Raw genomic sequence first — 17518 nt, 5'->3', positions numbered from 1 at the left:
AATTTCGACAATCATTTTTCATAATTTATACCCACATTATCGCCCCCTCCTTAATAAAATAATAACTTGGAAATATTGTCTGGGCTTATTATGTTATTACAAACACACTAATGCATGAAATCACATTTTATCATTTTTCATCTATATGTTTTCCACCTATCTCATTCAATACTGGGCGACGCTTTCCGATAGTATATATTTGCACAACTCATTCAATCCCGAGACTGACTTCATATCCGCCACCCCACTGTTGAAAATATACATTAGATAAAGTAATGTTTTAATCGTAAACTGTTTCAGCCATTTCCGGGACTCTCTTTATATCCCCGACCCACTGGTAAAAATATACATGAAATAATGTAATATGTAAATAGTAAACTGTTTCAGCCATTTCTGGAACTGACTTATAATCCCCAACACACTGTAGAAAATATACATAAAATAAAGTTAGGTATAAATCGTAAACTTTTTAAACCATTTTCGGGACCGACTTCTCATATCCCATCCTAGTGTTGAAAATATCCATTAAATAAAGTTGTCCAAAACGTAAATGGTTGCAGCCATTTCAGGAACCGATTTCCTATTTCCAACCCCAATGTTAAAATATACATTAAATAAAGTAATGTGTAATACGTAAATGGTTTCACTCACTGTCGGGACTGATTTAATATCCCCCATCCCACTGTTACAAATATACATGAAATAAAGTAATGTTTAAATCGTAAACGGTTAGAGTAATTTCCGTGACTGACTTCATATCCCGTAACCTACTGCTCAAAATATACTTGAAGTAATGTTTAAATCATAAACTGTTTCAGTAGCTTTTCGAAAGCAATACATAAAAACATAACCACGGTTAGGGATTAGGCAACCATTGCTTCAACATGAATTCTTCAGTGTAGTATCAGTTTCCGCATTCCAGTGACATAAATCCCTCTTTTTTGGGGTATTGGTTAATGAAGAAGAAATCCTTCATTACTGATACAATTTTTATTTTTGTTATTGACCAGAGTAACCCATTTGGGGAGCTGGTTTCCCCCTAAATGTATAACCGATTTCATGTCCAATTCCTCTCTTGTGGGGAGGCAAGTAAACAAAAAATATAATTAGAATGGATATTTTCCATGGCATTTTATAATTAATCAGAAGTGACATTTCCAGGGGATTTTGTAATTAAATCAGAAATAATTTTTTCCAGTTACTTTTTTAATATTAAAACTTTGTTACATTAAGCATAGTGCCTATTCAAAATGCTTCCCCAGGGGACAGATTAGACACCGGGGTCGTTTTTTAACGTGGAGAAAAAAATTGTCTTATTCGTAAAGTATTTCTCTTCCACTGAGAGAGAAGAAATTTAAATGTAGCACCTGAAAAACAGATACTACATTGTGATCTTAGCCAAAAGGCCAAGAAATACAAATCATTTTTATTAGCTTTGGGCCCAGCTCTCTTTCTGATCTACATCAATGATCTCCCAAAACACATACTAAAATCTTTCGTTGACATCTATGCTGATGACACGACCATCTATGGCAACACATCAAAGGCCGTAAATGATGGTGTTCTCTCTGATTATCTCTCCTCTGATCTTGAGCGCGTGGTACAGTGGGGAATTCGTGGCTGGTTAACTTTAATGCATCTAAAACCAAGCTCCTATCTCTACATCATAAACGCTCTGAACCACATCTGGCATCAATTGCAATGGATGGCTCTCGTCTAAGGGAGGCCCCAAGATTTGATAACTCCTGGGTTTGACCTTTACACCTGATCTTAAATGGAACATATACATCAAGTCTGTGGCCAAGGTCGCTGGGAAAAGGGTGGGATCCTTCTACCGCCCCAGAAGATATCTCACTACTGATGCAATTCTCTATCTACATAAGAGTCAAGTAGGTCCAAAGATGGAGTACTGCTGCCACATCTGGACGGGGGCCGCAAAAAACAGCCTATCCTGCCTTGACGGAGTGCAAAATAGATTCCGTGGCTTAGTGGGGGATGCCCTTTTCTCTACCCTGCAATCTCTCTCCCACAGAAGAGACGTAGCGAGCCTGCCATTGTTCTATCGTTATTTCCATGGCAAATGTTCGTCTGAGCTCCATTCTCTTGCCCCCCCTCGACAATCTTTCTCAAAAAACACCCGACTAGCTGAAACCACCGTCAATAATTTTCCCCACTCCTTATATGTGCCTAAATCAAAACGTAGATACCATAAACACAACTTCTTTCTTAGAACTGCTCGCCTGTGGAACTCTGTTCCGCTTGCCTGTTTCCCTCCCAACTTCAACCTGCATGTCTTCAAGTCCAACACAAAAAAAATCCTGATGAACTGCCCCCCTAAGCAATGACACCTTACCAATTCTCCAATACTATTGCTACACTATCCCTTTGATTACTGTACACACAATAACACTTATCCCTGAGTGGCCATTGGGCCTTGATAAGTGGTGAACTCCATGTAAAACAAATGAAGGGGTTGTAAAGAGATAGGTTTTGATACTAAAAAAATACCTTAAGCACACTATGATGAAAGTAAAGATAATTTTCGCGAAAATATATTTTTTACACCACCTTTGTTTTCATTCGTAGCCAAGAGTGACCAACAAAATGATGTTTCCTTACAAAGAGAAAATGTTATATGATAATAATAATAATAATAATAATAATAATAATAATAATAATAATAATAATAATAGTAATAATAATAATAATAATAATATAAATCTACAAGAAATAAATGTCACCATAGTACATAAAAGTTACTTTTATGATAGAAAAGTTCATTGGTTTTTATTCTTAAGTAGTTTGTGAAAAAAATGTTTTTTTTTTTTTTTTATTCACGAACCGGTTTAAAAAAAAACTCAAAATGGCAGCGACTTTTAAATGGAGATCCCCGTTTTCAATTTGTAGGAGGGATACCTGAGTATTCTGTGTTAATACTTTAAGAGAGTTCCGCCAACGTAAGGAATATTTATAAACATTTTTAATGTTTTTCCTTATTTTGTTCTTGACAAATATTCGATTATGGCATATGTAGTTTATATGAAAATTCATTTAAGTAGTTATCGCCTCAAAATTCGTTTTAATTTTTGTTCACTGAAATTATTTCAAGTAAAGAGCATTAAAACCTATTTCAAAACAAAAAAAAACATGAACTGAACTTTTATTAACTATGGTAACATTTATTTCTTGTATATTTATTTTTTCGGGTATTCGTTTGATAGCTTTTCTGCTAACACCCTTACAAAATAATATCGGCAATTTATCGAAAAAACAAAGAAACAAAACAGTTTTGAAAAATAATGAAGCTTTACTTACTTTAGTAAAATAATGCGAAACAGAAAATGGGATATTAAAAAAGTAAACACGTAATTACTTTAGTTTCTTAAAGCAAAGAATCGATATAAATATGAATAAGAAGAAAATGGCACCCTTTCCAAGCAGAACAACTTTGTTTCAGTTTTACAGTATTGAACAGTGTAGTATTGGTTGTACTATTGTAATGTAAAGAACACACAGAAAGGGTTGTAATCAACTGAATTCCTTCTACTACACTGACAAAACAAAGCTTGAACCGATATATAAATAAAAAGGTTATGTAAATGTTTTAAAAAGACACGTAATCACGTGGGCAGAAGTTTTTCCTTCTTTTGATACGATAACAACCTTCTTATTTTTATTATTTATCTATTTATCTATTTTCTAAAGAGTGCCACATGCAAGTGGAAAAGGAAAAAAAAAAGCAGAGTTATGCAAAATTTGTGTCGAGAATTGTCTAAAGTTCAGACTTGGGGGGGGGACTTTCACTTTAATAAGAACGTGAATTTATGAGGTGAATTAATTCGACACAATATGATTCAACTCACCGTGACCTCTTAAAAAAAAACCTTCTTAAACTTTGTGAAATATTTATATACTATAGGGGTCAGGTGCGAACAAACACCGAATAATTTTATTATACCATATTTCTTTAAACTGAAACATAATTATCAAAGTATACTTACGCAGATAGATATGAAAAGTATTTGGTAAAGTTTGTGCCACATTTGCATGGAGTACAGGTGTAAACGCATACCCCACAATTTTCTTATACCATCCTTATTTAAGTTGAAACATACTAATCAAAGTATTCTTATGGACATCTATATACAAAACACTTGTACACGTTTTTCGTTATTGTTTTTTATTTCCATAATTTAAGGGGCAGGCGCGAACGCAGACACCACAATTTTTTATGAACCACCGTTCTACCAGATCAAACATATTCATTCCTGATCCTCAATAAACCTTCTATCATTATATGAAATCTGTTTTTTTAAATAGTCACCCATAGCCTATTTGTGACCAGACGCACACACACACAGACGTTCAGACTTATATATATATATATATATATATATATATATATATATATATATATATATATATATATATATAAATATATGAACAAATGATTAATAAAACATGTTAAAAGACATATTGAAAAAGAGTTAAAACATTTAATTTTAAAAAAGGAAACACAAGATAAGCGGATAGTCCTTAATCCGCGGAGTTTCGAAGAAATACTCTCCTTCTCATCAGAGGGCAGGAATTAGCAAAATGCAGGATCGGATTTTGCATATAAACGTATTTAATGAAACTACAAGTAAGTCAAAGATCTTACTTGGTTAAAAAAAAAGGGTAAGGTAAGGGGAACAGGAAGCAAAAGAAAAATAATAAAAAGATTTCACATGAATGGATAGTCCGGTGAAGGGTAAAAATCCAAAAATGGTAATATCCAAAACGGTCGAATTTATAATTTCAATCCAATGGGTAAATTCCAAATGGTTAAAAATAATCCAAAAGGCAGAGTTCCTTTTTATTATATATATATATATATATATATATATATATATATATATATATATATATATATATATATATATATATATATATATATACTTATAAAACTCAGATTACCTTGTAACGATATATGTCACCCATTTTCCAGTTTACGATATCCGGTTGAGCATGCGCGCATGATCTTCGCACTGAAATATAAACCTTATTATTTCGAAATTATTATTAAACCTGGGAAGAGTGGGGCTAAAAATGAATTAAACGTAATACAGAAATGAACGATGTTAAAAGACAGGCAGTATGAACCAGTGTTTATTTGGTTAATTTAAATGCGAAAAAAAACCCCAAACAAACAAAAGAACAATTTGGACGCGTAAATTTTAACGTTATTATTTCGAAATTATTATTTAACATGAGAAGATTGGGGTTTAAATAACTTAAACGTAATACAGAAATGAATGATATAAAAAAAATGAAGATATATCAAAATATGAATTTAACTATAATAAGTATTATGGTATTGGTTCAGTGCACATTTACCTATAAGTATGGCCAACCACTTATAATTCAGTAACTGTATTTTTTTTCAAAAGTAATCAATTATAGTAAACAGAACGACTCAAAGAAATCTATCTATATTCCAAATACTAACAACAATTTATGTAATGTCTCACGAGGATGTTGGATCGTAAACATGGTCCAACATCCGAAACGTATGTAACCAAACAGATAAAACGGTAAAAGAGGAATATACAAATGCTAAAAAAAATAATTTTTAGTATAATTTTCGAATGAAAATCAAGTAGAATATGTCTTCTCTTCAATAAGTTTTTACACAATATATCTTGTATAGATTTATGATTCCTTTACATTAACGGTAATGTACAATTATTGACACAAACCAGAGATAAACTCACACGCATAAATAAAAAAAATAACGTTCGGTATCATAAAGCTGTTTTTATATGTAATTAGCAGGACTTGTGTACTAATCTTGCCCGGTCGAATTATGCCCACCACTCTACCTGTAAAAAAAAAATATAAAATATAATTACACTACTGTTGTTAGTAGGAGCCACTGTTTGTCTAGTAAAATAGCTGGAACTAAAGCCCTGAGAACAAAATTAATGTATCATGCTGAAGTAACGACAGTAGTAACTATAAACCCATTCTAAATATGGGGATTTTAGTATGTACTGCAATTCTTCTTTGCTTTCACCTTACGTGTTAACAGTGAAACAACCAACATACACTGCTGCGCACCTGAGCAATAGTTCCCCTTGCCTTTAATCTTTTCCTATCATCGGGTAGAGTCTCAATTTTCAGTTTAAAAATAGGTAAAACTTTGTGACGGTAATAGTCAGGGACCAAATTTTCATGATAACATTCTAATACAGCGGGAACACACTTATTTTGTAACGTCAGATATAATGCCTCTTTTTTCCGTTAAATGTTTCCATTTTCTGTGGGTGAAGTGAACACAATATTTCCAAGGTTATTTTCTTAATATGAAATTAAAGCGTGTAATCTATGATGAAATGTGCGAAAACTTTAAAAGACATAATGCAACTGCTAGTGTCAGTGTAAACAACGAGAGTGGCAAATAACTGAGCGTTTACTGTAGTAGAACTTTATAATTCAAAATATAAGCCTGAAAGTGTTCACTGAGATAATTTGAGACTAAGTGGATATTAACAAGGAAGAGGTAAGGCCAGCATTGTTCAGGTCAACCATATTTTTAAACAAATATTTTGCAATCTTAGAAGTACTTGTGTTTTAAATTAATTCGGTTTGTATTCTCTATTAAATATGTGAAGCCAAATTATTGAGAAATAGGCCAAAAAAGTCAGATTTTTACAAACGAAAAATAAAATGGGGAACACAATATATATATATATATATATATATATATATATATTCATTAATGTATTGTACACGCCATTATTAATGCCTCTGCTTGTGTATACTGGTAAAGATAGAAACCGATACATTTCATGTGCATTTAAATATTGAAGGGATCAGCTTCAAAATAACCGCGTCTTATTACGATCGGTTTTCGTTTATTAATAGAAAAATGTAGCAGGGAAAGAATTGCTTGCAAAAAATTAAGTTCGGTTTATTTTGTTCTAATAAACTTCTGGAAGTTTTTGCGGCATAACTATAGAAATACACAAATATTTGGAAGCTAAACTCTTCAAACCGTAATTTCTATATAATTAAAAAGGTCATGTTTAAGGATAAAAAAATAAATCGGTTGTTTCTAATCGCTTTCCACCTTAATGTGACATTTTTAGGTTTTCAGGTAATCTGTAAATGAATAACAAATAGTACTACGTGCGCAGATGCGTGGTTTGACTGGCTGTCGAGAGGCATAACGTTCTCATACCTGAAATGTAATTATCGTCGACAATTTTAAATACAAAAATGATTATCATAATACCGGAAAACCTACAAACCTCGCAAACTTGTATGATTTTGTTTTTTAAATACCAAGAAACTTTCGTAGTTTTCTCTCCTTTCTTTTGTAGTAAAATTTTTTAATGAAAACGACGCAAATCTTTCGGATCTGAAATCTTCGATATGAATATATATATATATATATATATATATATATATATATATAATTCGTCGGTTTGACACATCACCAATGCACAATTTAATGGTATATAAACGCGATATCAAGAGGTGTTTATACATTTTCACACATTATACGAAAATCTCTGATTGTTGTTACTTTTATTACCGCAACATAGAAACACATCCCGATTAATTTTGAAGGAAACGAATTCCTGAACAAAGAACGAAATATATAGCTAAAAATATAAACGAAGTAAAAAAATCGGCCGGCGAAGCAGAATAAAAACAGAAGAGCAATAGTCGAATCGTCGGCCATTTTGTACATAAATAACTATAACTGTCCGCGATTATGGTGACGTAAGATAAAATAAGTTGTCATGCTATTATTAATCCGTTATTACCCGTTGCGTTTTGGTCAGTTGGTGGGTATGATCAGGCTTCTCTTTATATATGCACTAGCATTAATATTATGTATTGCCATTATATTTAATAGAAAACAGCAAGGCTTTATGTCATAGAATCATTGTCGCTTCGCCATCGTTCCGATCAAGTTTACACAGTGAATTATTATGGTGAAATATCATGATTTAGGGAGGAAGAATTTTTAAGATAAGGATAAAAATTCGTATTATTCCATGACAACTATTCACATTTTGGGTGATTATTTTACAAAGTTTTTTGTCGATATAAATTCCCACTTTCCTAAATGTGCCTCTTTGACATTGGGAATAATTTTCCCGCACTCGCGAATCTGTCTGTCGAATCCGGAAATCTACATGACATGTTGAGCGGAAATCTATTTAATTATTGCGGACCGGTTACATAGTAGCTAAATTATCAGGTATAGTTCAGTTGTAAATTGCAATCTCTTGGGTGTTGAAGGTAAAATTCTCAGTCATGGCCACCCTCAAAATAACATTGAAAATTAATTTACAATTAAAAACAGACATAGATTATAAGACGAGAGCCTGCTTACCACGTGGAATGAATAAATAGGTTTAGTTCGTAATTTCGTGAAGATCGGGGGGGATAGAAATATTTACGAGTTCGAGCATTTGAACTATCGAATACGTAGTCTGTTTAACGGGTTGGCACACCACACCATCAGACATACATATATACACACAAAAACCTATGAACACATGCATCTGTATATATATATATATATATATATATATATATATATATATATATATATATATAACTTCTAATTCAATGAATTTTTTAAAAAATCTCTCATTGAAATGAAATGAAGTGATTGAGTTTCATATCAAAGAATTTTTATTATTTTAAGCAAGACAAAGAATGCTTTTAAATTCATTGAATTACAATTTAATTTATTTGCTCTACCTTGCATATCGAGCAATTCCTGTTTAGATGGGATAACTTATAGAATATTACTGCCAGTAATATTTTTGTAAACCTACAATCTCACGTTTCCATAACAACTGCTTGTTAAATAAAAACTATTCTGAAGAGTATATATATATATATATATATATATATATATATATATATATAGGTGTGTGTCAGTGTATATATATATATATATATATATATATATATATATATATATATATATATATATAAATTATGGCAGCCACACGTTATTGAGTATTCCCATTACATATTATAGCTCTGGCTCAAATGACACAAACATGAGAGAAACTAGCAGCACGTGCCAGACTATCACTCCTATGAACTGTCTTTAGTCCTGCACATTCACTAATGACCGGGTCCAAGCTGTGGTGCCCCGAACACCTACCAGGCCAGACCCTGGAAGTTCCAGAACCCTTATTGCCATTGACGTCAATATTTTCATCAATCCTCATTGAATGCACATTTGCCATTTTAGGCTAAAGCCAACCTTTTTGTTATCGAGATACACACGGATTACAAAATATGTACGCCATTGCATATCAAGTAATGCCTGTGCTTGAAGGTGTTTATAGTGAGGAAAGACGTTGCACTGAGTCAATCCCACTCTCTAAACAACTGGTACATTGAACCAAAAAGAGCAAGTCAAGATCAGTTGAAGCAGCAGTCGCCGCAGGTTTTATATCAGGGTTTTCCTTTTCCTTGAGAGGTTGCCTTTACCATACTTGACGGGAGCCGTCTCCATCAATCATGCCATTTGATCCATGACTTGACGGAACATACTGCACACGCCGGTGGGCATCTATGCCGCAGCTGACAGGGTCAAACTCCTCTGGCGTGTGTGTATGTGTGTGTGTGTGCACATACATATATTATTATATCATATCTCTATTTATATGTAAAAAGACACGTTGTCTGTATGTGTCTATAAGTGTCTAAGTTCGATAAGTATGGCAAATTAAAATTAAAAAAAAACAATTCGATTAAAGAAGGAAATGTTTAGATATAAACCAAAAATTACATCTTTATACAGCCTCATATCTCAGGTGCATTTTAGATGTTTTTACATTGCATACGCAGAAAAGTCGGTCATATAAAATCAGCAGTATGTTCTTTGAGAAAAGTATTTGTGAAATTAAAAAGTTTGACGGATTAAAATCGAATTTAATGTAACTTACAAAATAGTCTCGTTAAATATAATGATTCACCTATATATCTGCTCTCCATTTGTAATTCCTGTTTATGGGGTAAGGGTCCTTTCTTGAATGTGTGTTATATTTATTTAATAACATATGTGTTCGTCAGCTGGTTGTTCTATTTATCAAAATGACATGCCTTCTATATGTACATGCTTTAACAAATTCACTCCTCTTGTATAAATAATATTACAAGAATCGCTAATAATATTTGCTTTGCTTCCAAACAGTGGAATATCCTGTCTTTCTCACTACTTTCTTTCATGCTATAGTGAACGATGTTCCTTCGTCTTTCTAGGGAAACGTGTGACTTACCTTACTAGCACGTGTGTATAATTCAACGGGTCGGTCGTGGAATGAAATGAATAAAGAAGAAAGAAACAAAAATGGCCGCCTCATCTCTTTATATGCCTGCAATGTGACCACCCGATCTGCAAATGAGATGCTCCTGGTTGGAGATAAATGACGGTTCATTTTTAGAGGGGTGTTCATTTTGAAGTTGGATTTCGAAAAAATAAATTTAATTTGCAAAAGTTCGTTTGCAGTTGAGAGAAGGTGGGTTACGTATACTGAAGTTGGGAAGTTGGAAGTTCGGACAATAGTGTCAACCCAACCCAGGAAATTATTGGTGTGACGGGCGGAAGAAATAACGCTGGAGTTATTGAATTATAGTCTTGAAATTGCAACACTGGTAGCACTTAAGCTATTTCTGATTCGGTTTTTTATTTCATCAGAACGAGTTTCTCTATGCAGACAATGCCCGCTTGACGTTTTTTGAGCCACAAACGTTAAAATTTGATCTTCGCTTTATATACGAAACATGGCAAAGTATCCTCTACTGTTTGATAATCCATAGACCTGCAAGTAAAATCAGAGTATTCATCTAAGTCATTTGATATAATATCTTTATGTATGTCATTTTAATTACATTTTTACGAAAGTTGTGTAGTCCATGTTGCGGTGGAAAATCTTGCCAAGTAGCTTCAGGAATATATGAACAACACGTGTTGTGTGAAAAGAAATAGAAGTAAAAACAATATTTTTTTTTTTTTACATAGGTATCACCACTTATCAAGGCGCAGGGTACACTCGAGGGTAATGATTAAAGAGTGTACAGTAATCAATTGGAAAATATAGTAATTGCCAGTAATGGAAATTCAGTAAATTTGTAAATAAGCGGAACGGCTTATCAAGAACTTGTTTACACTGGACATGAAGACAAGCATATTGTAGTCAGCTGGAAAGCAGGAACACGGAAGACAGTTCAACAGGCGTGCAGTTAAAAAAAAGCTTTGTTCATGGAATCTATGTTTAGGTTTAGGCACAGATAAAGCGTGGGGGTGAATTATTGATAGTGTTTTCAGCTGGACAAGTGTTTCTTGTGAAATTCTCGCGAGAGGGGCAATAGATTGAACCTCAGTCGAGCACTTGCCATGAAAATAAGTATAAAGCAAAGACAAACTCGCTACATCTCTTCTGTGAGATAGAGGTTTCAGGGGAGAAAAAAGCGCATCTTTTATGTGGGTATGAAGTCTATTTTGAACTCTATCAAGGCAGGATAATTCTTTTCTATCAGCTCCTGTCCAGATTGTGCAACTGTACTCTATCCTTGGCCGAACTTGTCTCTTATATAGATGGAGAATTGGATCAGCAGTGAGTTATATTCTGTGTCGATAGAAGGATCCCACAATTTTTCTAATTATATCTCGCTTTCTATTCTGCGTGCTACGTTTGTAAGTTATGCGTTGTTTGCTTTCAGATCTGTGAAATCATTTTGTGGAATGTTTCGTTTCAAAACTCTGCTGTTTTTCGAAAATTTATCGAATCAAATACGAGGTAGCACATTCTTTTATTAATATCAATGGCGTTTGTTAATATTGTAAGGACTGGCAAGATCCTTTATTTAAATATTATAGGATTTTAGTGTGTATGGTAAAAGGTTTATATGTCTAATAAGCAGATCTCGTGCTGAGTCATTACAATTTCCCTAATCTAGATTGGTGGCAGTGGTTCTCTTGAATCCTACCTAATTGAAATATTAGTTAAGTGTCTTTCTAAGTATATGTCCGGTGTTTCAATAGCAGTTAGGCCAAAGACGTCAGCTCTCGTATCTATAAAAGCCTAGGCACAGATCAGAAAACTTATATTTTAACAGAAAAAATCAATCGCAATTATCTGCACTGTTATATCCTCATTGCTAGATCACATGAATCATTAGGGTTTGATTTATATAGCAAGGACGTGCCTTTAGAAAATAATATTATGTATTTGCCCTCATTATTTTACCTTTTTATAGCTCATAAATCTTTGTACATGAATGTGAATTGTACTATTTACTCTAGAGTGTTTTTGTAATAGAAAATTACTATATTTTGCGGATTAATCTCTGCACTTGTGGATTTTGTATATTGTGAGACTAATGAAGTACTGGGTGTATATTTTCATATACCTTTGAACCAAACTGTTTGCCAAGAAGTTTGAAGATAATTCTACCCTCTACGACCAAGATCGATTATCCCAAGTATTTCCTCCTGTATCTGAAAACACGCTAGGCGACATACAAATATCTGTACGTGATGTTGTCAAGCTAATCAAAACCCCTGATTCCATTGAAGTAGCATGCCCTGACGGTATTTCAACTATAGTGCTCAAAAAGTTCAACCAGAACTAACATCCATACTTACAGAGTTATTTAACTGTTGTCTTAAGGAAAAATGCTTCCCAATACTTGGGAAGTCTCATCAGTATGGCCTGTATTTAAGAATTCAGGTGATCACCCATCCCCCTCTCAGTACAGACCAATAAGTTTCCTGTGCGTCATGAGTAAGTTGCTGGAATATGTGTTAATTAGAGAAGTAGTAAACCACCTCAGCAAAAGTCAGTTTCTTAGTGACGTGCAGTATGGCTCCTGTTCTTCTAGATCTACAACAGACGTGCTCAAAGTTATATCTCATATGATTAATGAATCTGTCGACGGATGCCTTCTCTCTAGGGCAATTGCTCTTGACATATCAAAGGCCTTGGATAAGATATAGCATAACTGTTTACTTCACAAGATCTTCAGCTACGGCATAGCTGGAAATGTCTTCCCGATTATGAAATCATTTCTTTCTGATAGGTGCATAAGATTAGTGGTTGATGGGCAGAAATCAGAAGCTCACAGTATTAATGCTGAAGTCCCTCAGGGCTCCATCCTGGGCCCAACTCTTTTCCTGATCTAAATTATTTATCTTCCATATCACATCCTTACATCATTCATAGACATTTATGCTGATGACACTACTATCTATGGTAGCACATCTAAGACTGTACACGACCAAGTTCTCGCTGACTCTCTCTCCACTGATCTTGAGCAAGTGGTACAATGGGGAAAGAGGTGGTTGATCACTTTTAATGCATCTAAAACCAAGCTCCTATCTTTACATCATCAACGCGCTGATGACCATCTGGCATCAACTGAAATGAAAGGTTCTCGTCTTTGGGAGGTTTCATGTTTTGACAAGCTTCTGGGCTTGACCTTTACTCCCAATCTGAAATAGAACACGTATATAAAATCCATTCCCACGGTTGCTGGGTAAAATGGTGGGTTACTTCTACAGCGCCAGTACATATCTCACTCCTGGTGCCATTCTCTTCCTATATAAAAGCCAGGTACGTCCAATGATGGAGTATTGTTGCCACATCCGGAAAGGTGATTATAGAGACAGCTTACTATGATTTGATAGAGTTCAAAATATACTTCGTCGCTTGGTGGCATGCCCTTTTCTCTTCCCTGCAACCTCTTTCTCACAGAAAAGGCGTTGCGAGTTTATCTCTACATTATCAATATTTTCATGGCAAGGGGTCATCTGAGTTTCAATCTAGGGTCCCCCCTCGCCAAACTTTCACACACAAAAAAACACTCGTCAAGGCAAAACCACTATCAATATTTTCCCACACTCATTATCTGTCGTAAACTAAATGTAGATTCCATGAACAAAGCTTCTTTCTTAGAACTGCACGCCTGCGGAACACTACTCCGATTGCCTTCGTTCCAGCTGACTACAGTATGATTGTCTTCAAGTCCAACGTAAACAAGTTCTTGACGAACCGTCCCCTGAAGTAATCAAATTTACAAAATTCCCACTACTACTACTACTACTACTACTACTACTACTACGCTATATTCACAATAACTAATGTATACATATCAACTCTTATCCTCGAGTGGACCCCGGGCCTTTATAAGTGGTTATTCATGTGCAAAAAACAGTATATCTTGATACCAGTAAGTTTAACTATATCTTGATACTTATTGGTTTAACTGTATTTGGATACCTGTTGGTTTAACTGTATCTCTACTAATTTTCATAATTGGTTCATTTTGTGCTTATTTTTCATATAAGTACTAATCGCTATTAACAGTAATTACTTTCAAAATCTTGATTGCCTATACCCCATGGCACTTAACTGGTTTAATATAAAATTTCAGTCGGACCAAACCAGTTATCTTTAACAAAATATTGAATGCATAGAGAGACAGAGTGATCGACTGACCAAGATTTATATATGTGCGCGCGCGTGTGTGTGTGTGTGTTAGTTTATATTTGGGTCTAAGGAAATGTTTACTTCTACTTACTAGCCCAAATAATCGTGTAAGAGAAACCATTTTCCAATCCGTTTCCCGTGATCTATAATTCAAACTCTCTTCCATCTAACATTTCTTGCAACACTTCCGGATAACCTTTGCCAATTCTTGCTTCGAAGATTTTGTTCGCAATGCGTAAGATGAGGACTCCCCGCGTCGGGACGCCGGTCAGGCCGAAAGCTATTTTTTTAACCAATCACTCACCATCAGTCTATCTAATCTGACTCGACGCACATCTTCACACGGAATGGTCGAATGCTATTTTGCTGTAAAATTACACTTATCGAAGCAGCGGATGAATTGTCTGCTTTGGTTTTAATGTAAGTGACTGCATATATCATCACTGTGGCTAGATTATATAAGATTTGATCTTTTGATTATTTATAAACTTACTCATCTCGGTTTGTCGGTCAATATCGAAAGCATACGCTTAAAATTTTCTATTTATCAGTAAGCGATATATTGACTGAAATAAGTATTAGAACATGTCAATGCAGCGTGATTCTTACATCGGATTACTTCCCTTAATCTATATATTCCCTTTTCTCTCTATTTTTCTCTCCCTATGAATATATATATATATATATATATATATATATATATATATATATATATATATATATATGGTATAAAAAAGAAACCTAAAAAAGTTTGTGTAGTTTGTATGAAAATAAAGGTTTTGATGATGTAAATTTACCTAAATTATTTAATAAACAAAAAAATATACAATTACTTCCTGATGAGCTACAAACAAAGGATTAAAAACCAATAGTTGCATATAAACTAGAACCAACAATACGCAATAAGGTTTTCAATTATTAAAAAATACGGTAGAACATATAAATATAAATGATAATATTATAAATATTCCAGAATGTAAATGTAATTTCTCTCCTTTCTGTAATGAGATAAAACATGTGAATACAGAAGATTTAAAGATAGTAAATAATCCTAAATTAAGTAAACTACTAAGTAAGTGTCCAAATTATAGAGAGACTGAATGCCTAAATTACACTAAATGCGTTAAAGAAGTAACTAAAGCACTACAAGGTGTTATTGTGTCTATGGTAAATAAATATAAATTAGCACAGTCTACGTTTGATGCATGGAAAAATAGTATACTTGAATGCGTAAATGATGAGGTTAAACATATAAAAAAAATTAAACACCCTAGAAAAACCAATCCTCTTTTAAAAAATTCAGAAATACTGGAGGAACTTAAAATACTTCAAGACAAGTATGTAATAGTTCCGATTGATAAAGCGGCAAACAATATAGCTTTTATATGTAAAAATGTTATATACAACGTTTATTGATAGAAGTAGGAATTATAAGGTAACGTCTCAGATACGTATAAAGTAAGTCATGTTAATTTAGATAGCACTAACGAGGGGTACCCGTCGTTCCCCGGTGTTTAGAAGTGTGTGTGGTTTTGGGTAAATCAAAATCAAAACTCCAGGGAGGGGAGTAAAATAAAAATAAAAGTTTTGGTAGGTAAGTATGAGGATCGACCCTTGAGGCAAAGTTAGAAATTAGAGTGTGAAAAACAAAAACGTGCGACGTTAACCATTGCGCCACCGCAACATATTGACAGATACTCGTTTGAATTTATTTAATTACTTAAATTAGCAGGTGCAAGTTTTAATGAATTAATGAGGTCAACTTTTGACTGCGGGGTAGCATTTCATTTAGTGCGGGAATGCTCCCCCCAAGACGTTGGGGTAGGGGGAAACATTATAGGAAAAGAGCTAACCTACATGCGGCGAGTGAAAACTGTTGAATATTTATCTTCCCGAAATCGAGCAAATTAAATAGAAATGCGAGCTCCGTTGTTAATTCTGAGATATTACGATTTACATGTGATATAAAAAGTTTTAAAAAGTTGTTAGGCGATCGACCGCTTCTCTGAAAAAAGCCTTTCTTGGACATACACAAAAAGCGAACATACATTTTCGCTTTTATATATATAGATTATTCTGAAAAAGTAGGATTAAAGTTAGAAGAAAAAACCGAATATCTTCCATGTATTTATTGGATATCTAAAATGCATGAAAATCCAGTTAGCTCTAGATTTATTGTAGGTTCAAAGACGTACATCACTAAATCGTTAAGTAAAGATATATCTAAAATATTTAAATTAATTATGAATCAAATAAATAATTTTCACCTGAAAATAAAATTCTATAGTAATATAAATCTTTTTTATGTTAGTAAATAATATCCAACCTGTGAAGGAAAAATTAGATAAAATAAATTCCAGAATAAAAGCAAAATGTATAGCTACTTATGATTTTAGTACGCTATATACTAAAATTCCACACGAAAAACTTATAAAAGAATTAAATGATACTGTAGATTTAGCTTTTGAAGGTTGAAAAGGCAAATATATAGACTTTTCAAACTCTAAAGCTTTCTGGTGTAAAAATAAAAATAGCAAAACGAGTGTTTCTAAAGGTATTTTTAAAATACTTGTAAGTCATCTTATTAAAGAATGCTATTTTCAAATAGGAAATAAAATATTACTCCAAACGATAGGTATCCCAATAGAATTGGATCCTGCACCATTTTGGGCAAATTTGTATTTACATAGACTCGAGTACATATATATATAAGTCATCACTATTAAAAACTGATATATCAAAAACATACAACATTCATGGGTGTAGGAGATTTATAGATGACCTTATATGTATAAACGATAATGATTAATTCGAAAAAAATACACATCTTATATATCCAAACGAATTAAAATTGAATTGTGAACCTAGAGCCCAACAGGCTACATTTCTGGATATAGATATAAAAAATTGAGGATGGGATTTTTCTTTATAAAATATTTGATAAAAGAAACGCTTTCCCCTTTCAAATAGTACGTGTGCCGCATAAAGATATCACCTGCCCTGTT

This window comes from Euprymna scolopes, chromosome 12 (assembly GCF_053919585.1).
Source record: "Euprymna scolopes isolate OS-2025 chromosome 12, ASM5391958v1, whole genome shotgun sequence".
NCBI lineage: Eukaryota > Metazoa > Mollusca > Cephalopoda > Sepiida > Sepiolidae > Euprymna > Euprymna scolopes.
Note: the sequence above shows the minus strand (reverse complement) of the source record.